The sequence below is a fragment of the Falco cherrug genome, chromosome 5, assembly GCF_023634085.1.
Source record: "Falco cherrug isolate bFalChe1 chromosome 5, bFalChe1.pri, whole genome shotgun sequence".
In the NCBI taxonomy this organism is placed as follows: domain Eukaryota; kingdom Metazoa; phylum Chordata; class Aves; order Falconiformes; family Falconidae; genus Falco; species Falco cherrug.
Genome location: NC_073701.1, coordinates 41,993,170 through 42,010,354, shown reverse-complemented (window position 1 = coordinate 42,010,354; position 17,185 = coordinate 41,993,170). Strand labels below are relative to the sequence as shown.

The 17,185-nt window shown below is 37.2% G+C and overlaps 1 long non-coding RNA gene across 1 annotated transcript in view; it reads left to right on the top strand.

Annotated features, from left to right (window-relative positions):
- The first annotated feature begins 2,161 nt into the window (after window positions 1-2,161).
- Window positions 2,162-17,185, top strand: part of LOC114017844 (uncharacterized) — a 200,348-nt gene continuing 185,324 nt past the window's right edge. Inside the window, exon 1 of the long non-coding RNA XR_003563127.2 lies at window positions 2,162-2,467. This is a non-coding gene — a long non-coding RNA (uncharacterized LOC114017844). The remainder of the gene's footprint in view (window positions 2,468-17,185) is intronic.

Here is a 17,185-nt window from a genome sequence, read left to right as displayed (position 1 = left end):
TCTTGTACTGAGGAACCCAGAACTGGACACTGCAGTCTAAGTGTAGCCTCTCCAGTGGTGAGCAGAGTGGAGGGATCACTTCCCTCCCAGCCTGCTGGCAAAACCTTAAAATGAAAAAAAATGAAAATTTTTGACACGAATAAAAAAGGTTGTCATAAGAATCACAACTGAAGCTAAGCATTTTTGCTTTCACTCTACCATGAATCTCTTCTAAACAGCATGCTCATTACAAAAATACCTTTGCAGGATAAACTGTGTTGTACATGTTTTACAAAATGTAACTAAATTGGTTACTAGTGAAGGTTAAATTTAGCCAGTCAAAATTCATATACTTGCCCATGTTTTCTCTCTGATTTGCAAATTGCATCAAAAATTCTCTCCAAGTTGACAATTTGTTGATATTTTTTGTTTGATTGTTTGTTGTGTTTATTTGCTTTTAATTGTTACAGCATGATCTATTTATGTAGACAATGTACAAACTTTAATGGCTAGGACTGCAGCACATCCAGTTCTACTTAGAACTAAGCAGTATGAGTGTCATAACACCAGAACTAATCCTAGAGCAAGGCAGCATGGGAAAATTTTTAATCCCTCTAGAAATATATATTATTTTGGGCGACGTTTATGTGTATTGCATTTACTGAGAAACTGGGTCTCATCAAGTGCTTGCATATGCTCCAAGCTGCAGTTGTTGGGACAAAGGCTGAAGGAGCTTCTGTGTAAAAGATTTAGGCTGTATGTGATGCCTTCAGCACAGAATATGGAATACAAAAGCCCTGTGGGGCTGATGGTTTAGTGACATAACCCCCAAGGAAATCAGTTAGTGTTGATCATGCTTTTTTACTTCACCTGGTAGAGTGCTGTTAATGTGAGTACGGTGGGATGGGGAACAAAACAGACCTCATCACTCATGTGCCAAAGATTTTCAGTCTCTTCATGCTTGTTGGATGAAAGCACAGTCTACACCCATTTCTTGGTGGTATACTTATTTATCTTTCTCAGAATGCTCTAGGACTATATATATATATATATATATATGTATATGTATATTCATATGTATTCAGCTGCATCTCTGTTTACAGTATAGTGTGGGGGCCTGACTTTCCATGATACTGAGAAATCAAATCTGAGAAGGTTATTTGTGGTAGATATCTAGGACTTCAGAAAGATAGATCATTTGAAACTAAAGAAAGGATCTGCAAAAATGCCTGTTTACTAGGGAACATGACTAACGTTTGCTCTCTGAAAATATTCATCGTTGTTGTTTTTAAATGGTATCCAAAGTTTGAGAGGATAAAATATAAGACTTCATCTATTATGGTTAATGATAATGTCCTGCACTTGAGCTATCTATACAACAACTTTTTACATGACAACTTGAACAACTTGAAATTAGTGACTTTGTCTAACAGCTTTGGCACTACACTGATACTCAGAAAACTTCAGTTCTATCTTCTTTGTAAACTAGTGCCATCAGAGAATTGGTTCATAAATAAAGGCAAATGAACTGTTACAATTTATTTTTTTCTTGACAAAACTTTTTAGTAGCATAACAAAACATCAATCACATGGGTTTTTTATGACTATCTACTAAGGCTAAACATGTTAATTGTTCAGAATTTTAGCTGTCACTTCATTTTTCATCAGCAAGGGGGAAATACTGCCCCTTTATTTCCTGGAACATTCAAACTGAAGATAATTGCAAAGAAATGAAATCTGTTAAAAACAGAAAGATCAGGTAGTGGAAGAATAATTTGAGCATAAACAGATAAAGTTTGGGAAACAGCGAAAAATTCCCCTGCTTATATTGTTGGGCACAGCTATTTCATGAAACATGCTGCCATTTATCAGCTTTAAAAGTTTGACTATTTCTTTCAGATAGAAAAATCTAGGGTGGTGCCATGTTTTGTGTCTCCCCCCCCCACCCCCCCCCCCCCCCCCCCCCCCGGCCCTTAACCTGTGACTTGAAAGAAAGCAACACTGAGAATGAATTTCATGCTAGTAGACACTTTTAAGACTAGATTTAGCTGCAGTCACATTAGCTTAGATAATGGGAGAATTTTTCTTCATTGAAAATGCTCCCTGTCGCTTAAGAAGAACTCACTGAGGCAGCCTGCCATCTAGCTTTTTCACAGCAAAATAGGTTTTCAGACTGCAGATGAGAGACTCGGGAGCAGAGACAATTTTAACTTAGCCATCCCTAATTTATCTCAAGCTTTTTCAATTCATCTTCACTGCTCTATGCACACTGGAACGCCAGATTGTCAACCCCTGGGAACAGAATGCAACCAGGGATCTAGAGAGCTGTCATATCCTGAGAAATATTTAAATTGTGCTGATTTTCTTCTGGAGTGCTGAGCAGAGGGAATGAAACTCTCCATCAAGTCATAGCTTTGCAGGCAATAGATCAAAGGATACCGCCAGTTTTTCTAATGGATTATTGTTATCGGGCAGGTTCTTCCTGAAGGTATGTAGTTACTCTCTCAATTCATTACCCACACTATTTATCAGATAATGATCTAATGAACTAGTAATCCAGATACATTAAGAAAAATGTTAACTAAGTAATCTGTATTGATTGAATGATGGCACTTTATTGCAGCATGTTTGCAGTTAAAATACTCTGATATACTTACTGTAGATGTGTTTCACCTACTGCCCAGTGCTTTGTCAGCAATCTCCCCGAGCAAAAAACAATCCCTAACCTCTAAACAAAAAAAGCAAAAATCAGTTTTGCAGCCTATAACATTGCCACAAGTTGATGTTGACTGTCCAGAGAATGTTGCTTTTCTGAAACAATGAATAATGAAGAGCAAAATCATACTTCTGATTTAAAATTTGGTTTAGGTATTTATTTTGCAAAATATTTTCCATGGGTATGGGCAGAACTCCTCTTAAAGTGCTACAAATTAATTATGGAGTTAGATAATTTCTGATTAGCTATGTTCCACCCCTCAGCATAGGGAGTTAGGATATCTAATTCTAAAAATCTCTGATGTCAGATATGTAACAGAAGACTGTTGTTGCATCTCTACTGCCAGAGTCCAGGAGCTTCTAGGTAAAGCATAAGGATTATATACCACAACAGGGGTTTTAAAAACAAAATCTCTAAAGGATTTCATGCCTTTTAAACTTTTGTGTTTAAATAAGAGTTACAGAATCTGTCTTCTAATCTGAAATGCTTACTGCATGTCTGTAGCTTGTGAAGCAGGCTGACCTAAAAATGAAAGATTCCTAAACTGCAGAAGCAGCCTGTCATTTTTGAACTATTCCAAGCGCGGGAGTTGCTGCAGATATGGAAAAAGCACTGCCACCCTCAAGTCAAAGTCCTGGCCTTGTTTCATCCCTGAGCTGGTACCCTGACTGAGTACAGGCACTGAGCCTGGAATAGAAAAACGGCAGATGCAGGGCTAAGCAAGAGGTAAGCCCCGGAAAAAAAAAATAAAAATCTTACCTGTAGCTTCTTATCCAATGTACTTGCTGGGCTGCTGTCACACTGACAAGAGTAAATGATGTATGAGCTTGTGTATGGTGCACTTGATAGTGCAGTAGATATGTTGAACTGGATATTTAGTCACTTTTGACAGATGCTTGTCATATTTTTAATGTACTGTTGAAAGAAAGCAATAAGATAGCAGTAGGCAAAGATAGAAGCAGAATGAGATTTCAGAAGCCCATAAGGGTTAAAGTCAGTAAGTCTGAGATAAGAACATTTTCTAGTGTGTTTAACTTCCTCTGTTTATGGATTATAATATTTTCAAGACATTATGTTGCTCCTGTATGCAACACTTGAAAGTTCCCTTCCTCTAGAGCCTTAGAAAAGCTGAAAAAAAAAGAAAAAAGAAAGATTGATTCTGTCCTGTTTCCAATGAACTCTGTTAAAGTACTTCCTTTCCTATGGACCCCAGAAAGGCAATTAAATGTTGGTTTACTTAAAACACTAGCTAACTAAATATAATTGTTTCTGATATATGGTATTGGAGAGTAACCAATAGCAACATAGCAACAACTTTGATTATCTTTTCTTCAAAATAACATGAAACAAAAGACATTAAAAAAATATTTAAATGGGCGGGTAGTATTATATAACGGGAAATAAATGAAGATTATATCTCTATGTTACGTTTTTACCTTCACATATTTTTTCTTTTTATCTGCTATGCTCTGCAGTAGTAGCTATGCCCACTTCTCTTGATAGAGATCTGTGGTGTGCCCACATATCACACCATTTTTATCTGGAATTTTCTGCTGCCTTCTAAAATCCTCTTAGGCCATTTGTGTGAATAACTGTATCACAATAATGTGGTATGACATAAATGGATGAAACTGTTCCAGGAAGAAAGAAAACTCAAGCACAAATAGAGAAGAAAAAAAAAAAAAAAGTTATTTTTCCACAGGAATTCACAGCAGGACAGAAAACTGACCTGTCTTGTTTATGTTCTTTAGCAGTCCTTAGCAAATACCACTTATATCCTGTGCTCCACTTGAGTAAGTCAGCTTAAGTCCTTCCTTGATGTCTTTTTAAGTTCCACTCCTTTTTGCTCTGCTGTGTGCTTGACAAATCATAAAATCAAATGATCAGGTTTGACCTTTTCTGCAATGCTCTTGGTTTTCCCTTGTGCTTCTTTAACAGCTGTTTGAGACTGGAGTTTATTCTTCTCCCAGACTGAGCTTCTAGGAGGTAGAGATATTACACACAACTTGGTGCAAAACAGACACCTCCTTACTTGTGTTATATTATTCTTCCTTACTTGTTTTATATTGGGGAATGTGTTTGTGCTAACTATCCTAAATGCTATTGAGTGGGTATAAATAACATCTCTTAGGGGACTTTTTAGGAAGAAAAAAATTAATTCATGACTGACATCATCTGTTCTTTGAACTCTGACAGGTGACTGCTGCAAAAAGTGCTCAGAAAAAGAAAACGCTAGGGGCCTGGATAATGCTAGGATTTGCAAAACAAGAATGAATGCTTTCAGGCAAAAACTGGTTATTTCTAACATGAGGGTGTGATATGGCCTTATTTCTTTCTTCCCTTTATATGTCTTTCTAGGTTTCAAGACTAACTTGCCATTATTTACAGCATTTATGAAGTGTATTCTTTTGTTTCAAGGGTATCGTTTACAAAGACTATTAGCTAGACAACACCTTCAATTATGTAGTAATTCTCTTAAGAATGAAGTAGGTCTAATGACATACAGCAAATCTGTTTTCACACACATAATTTTGAATTTTGAGTGAGCAAGGGTGAAAAGTTGGTTTCCACTGAGAATCATACCTGAATATTGTAAAACACATCAAGAAACAGGGGTGGAAAGAACATACAAAGCTAGTTTACATTTACAAAGCTGACTTATTTTGGCTGAAATGCTTCAGCAAGTTCTCAAACTGTGTTCCAGCTTCCTAAACTGTGGGATACCCTGTATAGCTACAGGTACAAGTCCAAGGTCTCACGTAAGTTTTGTGTTATAATTTCCAACCCCTTATTTCAGTTATGCAGAGTATCTGAAATTTTAGTAGACACTGATATTTAAGATAGTGAGTAAATATTTCGTCATTTTCATGAAAAAAAAAAAAAAGATAATAAAAAAAAGAAGGGTAAATAAGTACCAGAATTCACTTCTGTCTTATTCTGTCCCCATCTCTTAGGAGAATTCAGATCAAGTAATAACACAACTCTGGTTACTTATATCCTTCTAAAAGACAAAGTTTACAGTCCAAAGTAGCTGATGTTCTTGTTGAAAGGTGCACAGCTTACAAGAATATTAACAAGTCCATGATTAAATGAATTAATGTTGGCTTCAGAGAAATATCTTTCAGATTATATATATTTATAATATAATTTTCTAAAAATGGATGTGAATTCCTTTGTTCTATGACTGACCTTAGTTTGATATGTTTTAAGCAAAGTATTTTGATATGGAGTTTTGAAAGATTTGGACTTTTTTGTTGGTGCCTCCTACCCCACTTCACACCCTCCAAATGACATGAAACAGCATTTGAAAACCTGCAATAACTACCTCTATTGCCTTTGTGGAAAGTCCTAATTTTAGAGTAAGGAAACTTGAAGATTTGTAAGCATATAGCTTAAGGATTATTTTAACTAAAGTTTTTGGTTTAGATTTTAGTTTTCTTCCTCCTTTCTATGCATTAGAAAGTAAATATGCCTCAAAAAATAAGAATGTTATACCCTTAATCTTTTCTTATATTTTTTCTTTCTTTTGTATATTGCTGAGAATGGAAGTTATTCTGAAGCATCCAGGGTTGGTCTCTTCTTCTTGCCAATAAATACATAGGGTTCCCTGCAGTAGGTATTTCAGGTGCAATTAAAAATTTGGTTCATTTAGGGTGCTTCAATATTTCCTTTATATCTTAATGGACTCATTACAATTGCTATCTCACATAGAGAGTTAAATAACATTCCTGAAGAAATTATAGTAATATATCTTGTTCTGAATGTCATTTAAAATCCAGTTTACCTTTTTCGTGCGCTGCTGGAAGTCACTACATAGAAGTCAATGGAATAAATGAGAGTGGAATCAGGCTGGGTATGTTTACGTATCCCTGTTCGCCCCTACACATCAATCAATGTGAAATTCCTATCTTAAACTGTGTCTGTTAATAAGGATTTGAAAGGTAGATTATTTATTTGGGCATAAAACTGCTTCTTCTTTGCTCTTCCAGCTGCTGCTGCAGACTAGAAACACTTTTCAACTGTCCATAGCTTCTCAGATTTTGAAAGCTGCTTCATCAGAATTTAAGGCAGATGACAAATTCTGTTTCAATGAATTTTAAAGAATTCCTTGACAGCTTCTTATTAATTTGCCCCAAATCTTTTTGCTCAACTTTCATTTGTTAGCTTGAACATTTGTGGTGCTGTATGACAAAAGTGAAAGAAAGGAAAATTGAAGAGGTTCTACTTTATAAAGCTGTTATTTTTGTGAAATATAGGGACCAGTATGCTTTTTCCAGCTGTTTGTTTCTATACAGGATAGGAGTGAGAGGGGTTAATAAGCTATTTCATCTGTCCTTTGCTTGTGAAGTCAAGAAGAAAACAGACATTGTCAAAATGAACAGATTAAAACAAAAAAGTCAGCCTCCCAAAATATTTAAGTACTTTAAGAAAAATATGTTGATCTGTTTTCTGTCTTGTATTCTCAAAAACATTAATAGATCTGTTGCAATTAATGAAGCACAGTCTCTGAAATGTAGGGATGATTTTTAGCACTTTGAAACCACTGAAATATCATTCCCATATCTGGTCTTTCTTGCTCAGCAGTTGATTTAGTCCTCCTCCACTCCCTCCGTTGTACAAGCTGATATTCTCATCCTCGCTGTAATCTATGTTAACCTTCGCATAGTATATTTTACTATTGTTCCTTGTAGGAAGTGAGAGTGTGCATGAGTATGATGCAACAGCTGAGCCACTTTAGTATCCTGCCAAGACTGAAGGGATGTCATGCTATGTCCTTCCCTCCTCTGGAGAGGCTTTTCAGCGGCTTTGACTCTGGAGCTTGTCAAACCCCTCCATGATCCACTGTAAGCACAAGCCTGACAGAAAGCTAACTCAGCAGAAAAAACACATAGTTTTCCAATAGTTCAGTAATTGGAATCATGTCAGCTAAGGACCTGATGAATCTGAGACCTGAATCACATCAGCAAAAGACCTGGAAGACTGAGGCTGTTACAGAGGAATGGAGTGGAAGGAGGAGTTTCCTCCTTTTTTTCTGCAGCAAACTTAGGTTACAACAGCTATAACATTTAACCACACCTTAAAACTTCCTTGCACTCTTTGTATGTCTCCCTTACCTCCTGTCAAAAAGTGTCAGTGGAAGGAAAATGAGATCTCTGCTCACTTTCAGAGAAGTTCTTATTGCTCTGGTGTCTGACTCTTTGGGGAAAAGCAGCCTGGCAGCCAAACAGGGAAACTGAAATCACTTAGAGCTTTGAAGCTTCCCTTGCCATCAAAACACCCACTGCAACACAAGTCGAAATGGTAAGTCAATAAGGATCTCTAAGAACCATCTGTATATCTTATTAGATCTAATTAAGCAAGGCCCAAATCTGATCAGTTTTACAAAAATGGGAAACTATGCTTCCATAGTCAGTAGTGAATTTTTAAGATTTTCTTTGGTTTTTTTCTTGATGTAAGTAGTTTACAAAAACTTTTTGGTTTCTTTGCTTTTTTTTTCTAGTTTTGGATCTGTCAGTCCTGTGTCCCCCACCTTCAAAGTCTGGGGGTTTGTTTGTTTCTTTGTTCCTGGCTGCCACTGCAATGCTGAAGATTAAAGTGACTGTGCTTACTATTTGGGTAAAACTTGAAATGGGCAATGCTTTAAGTGTTTCCAAATTTTTACTGTGTGTGTTGTTGCATTTCAATCTTCAGCATGATCAGGACCATTTTTCCTCCCCATGTATTCAGACAAAGCATAATTCTTGAGTGGAACTCCTACCTAATACAGTGAAATAGGATGACAGAATCACAGAATAACTGAGATGGGAAGTGACCTCTGGAGGTCACCTGGTCCAACCCCCCTGCTCAAACAGGGCCACCTAGAGCTGGGTGTTCAGCTCCGCGTCCTGTTGGTTTCTAAATAACTCCAAGGACCGAAACTCCACAACTGCTCTGGGCAGCCTGTGCCAGTGCTCAACTACTCTCACAGTAAAGTGTTTCCTGATGTTCAGAGGGAACCTCCTGTGTTTCAGTTAGTGCCTCTGGTTCTGTCACTGGGCACCCCTGAAAAGACTCTGGGTCCATCTTCTTTGCATCCTCCCTTCAGGTATTTATACATATTGATAAGATCTCCCCCAAGGCTTCTCTTCTCTAGGCTGAGCAGTCCCAGCTCTCTCAGGCTTTTCAGGTAGGAGAGATGGTCCAGTCCCTTCAACATCTTTGTAACCATTTGTTGGACTCTCTCCAGTATGTCCATGTCTCTCTTGTACTGGGGAGCCTAGAACTGGGCACAGTACTCCAGATGTGGCCTCTTCAGTGGTGAGCAGAGGGCAGGGATCACCTTCCTCAACCTGCTTGACAATGCTTTGACTAATGCAACCTGGGAGCCTTCTTTGTGGCAAAGGCAGATTACTGGTTCATGGTCAACTTGTCCACCAAGACCCCCCTGGTCCTTTTCTACCAAGCTAGTTTCCAGGTGAGTGGCTCCTCGCATATATCATTACATGGGGTTGCAGAACCCCAGATACATGACTTTGCACTTCTCCTTCTTGAAATGAATAATAAATTGTTGAAAAAAAATATAAAATCTTCTTTCTTTCTATCTACCTCAAACTATTTTGGGAGATCCCAGGCATCATTATTTATTTTATTTTATTTTATTTTATTTTATTGAAAAAAAATTCTTCATTGCAGTTTAGAACCAGGATGTTAATCAGAAAATCAAGCCATTTGTTCCTTTTTTTGTCTTATTTCATCTTAATGACTCCTAGCTACTCTGTAGAAGTATGATTTCACTAGTGGGCACCAGCAGTGTTCCTCAGGGTTCAATTCTAGGGCCAGTTCTTTTCAATATAGTTATCAATGATCTGGATGCATGAGTTGCTTGCACCATTATCAAAGTTGCTGCTAATGATACCCAACCAGGAAGTGCCATAGACCCTCTTCAAGGACAAAAGGCCTTGCAGAGGGATCTACATAGATTACAGCATTGGGCTATGATTAACGGGATTAAAGTTATCAAGTCCAAATGACAGATTCTGCACCTGGGCAGAGTAATGCCAGGCACTAATACAAATCGGGAGAGGAGAGGCTGGAGAGCAGCCCTGCAGAAAGGGTTCTGGGGGTGCTGGTTGACAGCACACTCAGCATGAGCCACCAGCGTGCCCTGGCAGCCCACAGCGCAAACCGCATCGTGGGGTGCATCAAACACAGCGTGACCAGCCGGCCAAAAGGGGTGATTGTCCCACTGTGCCCAGCACTGGTGTGACCTCACCTGCAGTACCGTGTGCAGTTCTGGGGGCACAGTTTCAGAGGAATGTGAAAGTCCTTGAATGTGTTCAGAGGAGGGCAACAAAGCTGGGGAAAGGGCTGGAAGGAATGTCCTCTGAGGAGCAGCTAAGGACTTCGGGTTTGTCTAGCTTGGGGAAAAGGAGGCAGAGGGGTGACCTCACTGCTCTCTACAGCTTCCTGAGGAGGGGAAGTGGAGCGGGAGGTGCTACTCTCTTCTCCCTGGTATCTAGTGATAGGACTTGTGGGGATGGTTCAAATCTGTGTCAGAGGAGGTTTACACTGAGCATGAGGAAGTGTTTCTGTGGTGAGAGAGAGGTCAAACACTGGAACAGTCTTCCCAGAGAGGTGTTTGATGCCCCAAGCCTGTTAGTGTTTAAGAAGCATTTGGACAGCGCCCTTAACAGGCTTTAACATCTTGCCAGCCCTGATTTGGACAGGCAGCTGGACTAGATGACTGTTGTAGGTCCCTTCCAACTGGAATAGTCTGTTCTGTTCTGGTTCTGTTCTGGTTCGGTTCTGTTCTGGTTCTGTTCCATTTTGTTCCATTCTATGACGAAGAAATGCAGAAATGATCTGATGATTGCACCTATTGGTAAGGAAGAATAATTAAATGAATGGGAAAGCTATTGAATGTAACATCTTTGGTTAAAACTGAAAGAAGGGTAATACAGTATGATTTAACATTTTGGATAGCGAACAATTCTATGCAAAATATGTTTGAGATGTCATCCAAAGAAAGGCTGTAATCTGAATTCTTGTGCAGGCAAATGATTCAGCACTCAGGAGCAGTGAAGGAATGAGAGACTCCTATAAGGAATCACACCATTGTGATACCAAGAGTTTTACATACAATCAATTTGCCTCCTAAGATTCTGAGTTATCTTCAAGGTGGAGGTGAGAACTAAGTAACTGATGAGGAGTTACTGATCTAAGCAGTCATATTATCTCAACAGAAATGAAGTGTCTCAAATTTGTCATAATTTTGGATTCTACCACACATAAAAAACAAGCTACAGATGGAATTTACTGAAGGAGAGGAAGCAAGATTGAAGGTACGGCTGTATGCAGCTGTCTTGACTCACTGGTATGTCTGCTGTGTTAAGTTCAATGTATTCTTATATTTCTCCACTAGTGTGAAAATGTCATATTATTTTATTGGTTTAGATCCTTAATTTGAGTGCTTACAAGTCTTCAGTATCAGACAAAAGAGATTTGATATTTTACTTTTCCAGGTTTCTGGGTGAAATATAAAGCTGAGATATATAGTAAATATATGTAGTTGAAGCACCGCATTAAATAAGGAGCCATTGACTGCAAATAGGTCATCCCCCAAAACTGCCTGTTTATTTTTTTTCCTGAGTAAAATTACTGTGGTACCTTACAGGGGAAAAAAATACATTGATTTGTTATTGGAACAGAGCTTATTCCTAAAAGGTTGCCTGTACTGAAAGAGAAATTGTATATGAGCCAGAATATTTGCAATAAATTTAAAGCATCCCTTGCTTCCTGAGCCAAGTGAATGACATTTCAAGACTACAGAAGACAAAAACATATATATGTATGCATGTATGTGTATCTATATGACTCTTATTTTCATAATATTAAAAGTATGTATCATTATTAATATACTACTGTCTAAATCCTACTAGAAATTTTTTTTAAAAAAAATCAAAATTAGGCATTTTGGAATTAGGCATGATGGAAAAAGTAAGAAATAATAACTCCTTGCACACTTCATAGTAGCACCAGCTGTAGGCAGCTAGTATATTTGAAACCTATCTGCACTGAATGGTACTTGAACTGAGGAGACTATTCTATTTTTTCTGTAGTGGTCAAAACCAGCATAACATTTAGTATATGGTATTACATGCTATTTTATGTTACTTACATAGATGGATCCAACGTCCTGAGGACAAACATAAAATAGCATATTTTCCTTTTGAGTGATAATACATATGTAGGTAAGCTGAAGGAAACTTTAGTATAAAACAGATGTTTCATCTTCTTTAGACATCTCTGTATTGGCCACTACCAGAGACGTTTAAATAGCATACAATTTTATTTTGTTCTTATGACATCTTTGTATATTTTATTAGTGTTACTCTGTCATCACCACCTTTCAAATTTCAATTTACTACTTTCAAATACAATTGCAAACCATAATTTTCTATGCAAATACCAAGTGGAACTTAATCGTATACAAATCCATATCATTCTGCTGATTGTTTTCTTTAGTGTACTATTATTAAAAGAAACAAAATAGCAGGAACAAAAGCTGAATTCTTACGTGAACTTGAAATTACCTAGCCACATAAAAGTGACAATGACATATTTTCTTGTAAGGATTTTGAGTAAATATTGGTAGACAACCATGTTTACAGAAATCATTTGAATTCCATACTGAAAGCCTCTCCATGTCTGAGATGAAAGAGGGAATATAAAAGAAGAGATGGGTAGAAACCCAGATAAACACGTGAGCAGAAACGCTGAACACATGACAACTTTCACTATAGTGCATTGTTTCATAATGACCTTGGTAGAGAATACTTCCAGGATATATGGGTTGAATCACAAAGAGCAAGCAATTATGTTTTGAGACAATAAAGATCACTTATTGGATGTGATACATTTATTCAAAATAAAAGTACTGCAAACATTACATTTAATGGTCGAAGAATGGCAGACTTCCAGGTCACTTGGGGGAAATAGTTGGTCTTTGTGTTCAATAAGGTGGTCTTCTAAGTATATGCAGATGAAGTCTATTAATCCTTTCCTAGAAATAATTGTGAAAAAGTATTCTGTATTGATAAAGTAGTAGGCAAACAAAAACCACCAAAGTTCTGAAAACCAAAATTCTCAAAAATGTAATTCCGTACAGGTAATTTTCAGACTTTTCTTCTAAACAAAATCTGCAGGATGTCTTTTCAAATCCTGTACTTGTGTGAACACATAAGGACAAACTATTGATTTCTAATAGCTTGAAACTTCCCATCTTTAAGGATATTTTAAATGAGGGAATGAATCTTTTCTTGTGAGTATCCTTCCTACCTATAATAAGAGTTTTCTACAAGACATTCACTAGCAATAGAACTTGTTTATATTAACTTTGTTCCATAGCCAGGGATTACTATAGGGATTTCCTGTAGGTCCATTTCCTGCTCTAAATTTTTAAGTGTTGTCATATGGTGTAACTGAAAATCAGAAATGCACAGGTGATATGCAGCACCCATTCCCAACCACAGATACAAGGTACACAAGTAAGCACACGCGGTTTAATGCCAACACTGATTGTCAAAATTCTCAGCTTCAAATGAAATCTGCCTTACCCAAGTAATACACCTACAAAGGCTCATATAGAGAGCAATGCAATACTTTGGAAGGTCTTAAAAAGTATTTTAGTTTTTAGTCGAGCACTTTTAAAAAAATAATCTTGATATAGTTAGCTGCAATATACAATACTACACCTTCAGTGAAAATTTGTTTGGCTAAAAAACCAGAAAAGCATAATTTCTGAACATTACTGTTTATCATGCCAGATTGAAGTAGCTTATCAACCTGCAATTTTATTCTTAGTGATTGAATTACTCATCCAAAACAATCTGTCTCACTTTTTAAACCACATATTACAAATTTACCATATAGAATTGGTATTATTCTCAATATCTATTATTTTCAGTACCTACAACAAAAATATATGTGTATATTGTAAGCTACTAGTGCATGTCCTCTGTCTTTTTACTTTATCTAATACTCCATTATTGTTTAAAAAGAAAAAAATAAGGGTGACTGAAGTAGACAGTAGACTTGCTTGTGGTGTTTGATAACAAGTTTTTTTGCATGTATGTTTGTGAGTAGATATAGATAGATATGAATGGCAATGAAAAAGAGTATCCTGTGACAAAAAAAAAAAAAAAAAAGAAGTGTTTGGCACTGAAATGGAACATTTTAATTTCATTTGAAAATGAGTTTGAAGATCCATAACACTCTTACATATGCAATTAAAAAAACCTCTATCTTCTATAATCTTTGCATATAAACGTTAAGGAACCTAGCTGAAATGTAAGGCGCTCTACTTAGCAATTAAAATACTGTTTAGCAGTGTTCTGATCAGTATTCTTAGACTGAGAGATAACTGGTTTGTATAATGGAATGTTATAAGAGAATTTTTTCTACCTCTGAGAGATCTCTAATATGGTTTATAAAAAGTACAAACAGACTATTTTGTAAACACACAAATTATGCTTATCTGCCTGAATAATTATTTTTCTCAAAAGTGCTGATAATGCTTTACTGTGTATTATTGGGAGCCAGGAATAAGACCCATATATAATTTTCTGGATAATAGTGTTTGCCTTTTCTGTTGAAGCCCTCTTTGGCAAAAGACAGGATGAAAGAATTTCCTAAATATGGAAAGATCATCACCTTTTAGTCTAAAATTAATAAAATTCTAAATGGTCTCTTTCAAGTGACACTTCCCTGCCTGTTTTCCCTCCATATTCCTCCCATTTCTTCCTTGGACCATAACTCAACAACCAACATGTAAAAAATGCTGGGCTAAGCAGTCTCCTTCCTTTCTAAATTCTTTCCTGACACTGCTCCTCCCATTGGTATTGCAGAAAGGGATGTACAGCTAGCTATGTGGCTAACTAAACTGGAAAATATCAAAGAAAGTGCCTTTCTAAAATAGTCTTCATTCTTATTTAAGCCATCTAATTGGAGAAGCTCATGGGATAATTGCTCTGGCTTTTAAACTTAGGCTTAAAAAGAATTTAGACTGCTTGATTAGCTTCTCTATTCACCACTTTCTCACTATAGCTGATGTTTAAAGGGGCACTGACTGAAAGCCCTGTTAACTTCGTAAGGGTTTCTTCTGTTGAATGCAAGGGTTAGTTGGCAGTAACAACAAGGCATCCTACCACACTTCAGTTTCTGATGTAGTACAGTGAAACCAGGAGCAACCTCATTTCAGTAGCATGGAGGTCAGTGTGGACACTCTTGAGAAGCTGAGTCGATTACTGTTGAAATTTATGTGGAGTTCCATGTCACAGCTCAAATTGCTACTGGTTACCAAAATTAGTTCAAGTACCTGTGTTCTGCATTGCAATCTCACTGTAGACATATATTTAGTATGGCACCTCCTGGATACCACAGCATTGTTATTGGGCTTTTGCTCTCCAGGTGGATGCTTAGAACATGAGTGGGAGGCAACGTGACCTGCAGCTTGCTTAGTGCTGTGTTTGCTGTATGGAGACAGGGACTAGTATTCTAATCACTCTTGCCAGTTTTATTATACAGGTTACTACTGTGATCAACTGGCATATTTTTACTGAGCAAAATTCACTTCAGGTTTCTTGCCCTGAAAACCCTGTTCATACCACAGTCTTGAACAAGTATTTCTTATTCAATAGGAGTTTGATTACTGAAGCAGTAGGTTCACTCATGGATTTATTGAAGACCAGTGCTGCCCAAAAGCCAAGTTGCATGTTTAGTAATACATATATTTATCAACAGAGATATGTACTGTTTGCAGACTGTTGACATGTATAGTGAGTGTTTTAATGAAATTAATTTGTATAATGTACAAAAAAATGTTAGCATGGTACTGTTTAATCAATTAGCAGAGACGACAATAAAAATATCCTCTTCCTGTAAATACTTGATCCAATTGCTCCACATGCCACTGTTGGAGCAGATGATAGATACTTAAATAGGTGCTCTGGTTCGTATGCCAAAATATTACTTCATTACTTAAAGAATGTGCTTATAGAACTGATATATTGCATCTTTGCCATATTGTATCAAGCTGAATGGACTTAAAACGTGAATTATGTAACATGATGCTATGCCCTGTAATTTGCCATATTTTGACATAATATAATTTATCAGGTCAGAAATGTAAAGCAAATAAAACTTTGTCCATGATGAAATTCATGCTGCTTATTTATGTAAATGTGAAAAGAATTTTTGCAAGAAAATGTAATAGAAATGTATTTCACATGATGGGTATTTCCCTAGAAATATTCCCTAAATATCACAGTGGAATTGTTTAAGCAAAAGAAATCTTGGAGCTGATGAATACTTAGTCTCAGTGAGAGTGGGTCAAAGGTGTACCTTGAATCGATGCCATTTTCCTCAAAAGCCATCAGAATACAGCACACTAACCAAGGATCTGGCTTTACAGTACACATCAACTTCACTTGCCAAGTCATTAACACAGATATGTTAATGATCAAGCTTAAGCAGAAAGAATATTTTTACATGTAGGAGCTGGTGGATTTATAGCTTCATATCTGATCATTAAGTAAAGAGATTTACGTATAACATGGAATCCATGTAAGCTGGAACTGGCAGCATCAGGCAGGTGTCACCTGCAGTTTAAAACGGTGATTGACAGAAAGTTCATTACTTGATTAGGGGCTTAATTGTTTTGCTTATTCAAGGTAACCCCTTCTTATCAGCCTCAGTCACTCACTGGGGCATAAAGCCCCAGGGACTACAAAGAAAGAACATAGTGAATGACAGAAAAAAATAGTTATTCCATTGATCATACAGCAAATTATTTTTTTTTTAGATTGTCTGTATAAATGGGACAAAAAAATTGCTCCAATTAAAGCAGGAGAAAATCATGCATGTTATTTCAAGTGATCTTTGGCAAAATTACTTTTCTAAGCTAAAGGTATATGAGATAATCTACAATTGAAATCCATGCTGAGCTTTGAAATGCAGCAATCTTCTAGCCTTTCTACAAACCTTCAAAATGGCCAATCAAAGAAAACATGCTAAATGCTATCCATCCGTGGCAAAGTTCTGTTGTTAAAACTGTATTGTAAAAGTTTAGTCTTTACCTTGGGTACAAGGCACCTGCCCCAACAGTTTTTTTCCCCTCAACACCCCTTTTTGATTCTGCTGGTAAGAAAAGCCCAGAAACTGTCCTCCCCATTAACCATCCCCAGCAGCCAGGATAGGTGAGAGTCTGCGTGCAGCTTCTTATCCCCTGGAGTAACATCAGCTGTGAAAGCCTGGCGCAATGCTGAATCTTCAGGACAATTGTGTTTCCAGTGTGGGGAAAGACCAGGCACTGAGGGAAGATGCTGTGATGCTGCAGAGGCTGTTCCAGCAGTTATGTTTGGGCTATTGAGCTTTTTTGTGTTGCTGGGGACCTTAGAGAAATCTGGACCACACATGGATCATCTGCTGCTATCTCATGTGCTTGTGTCCTGA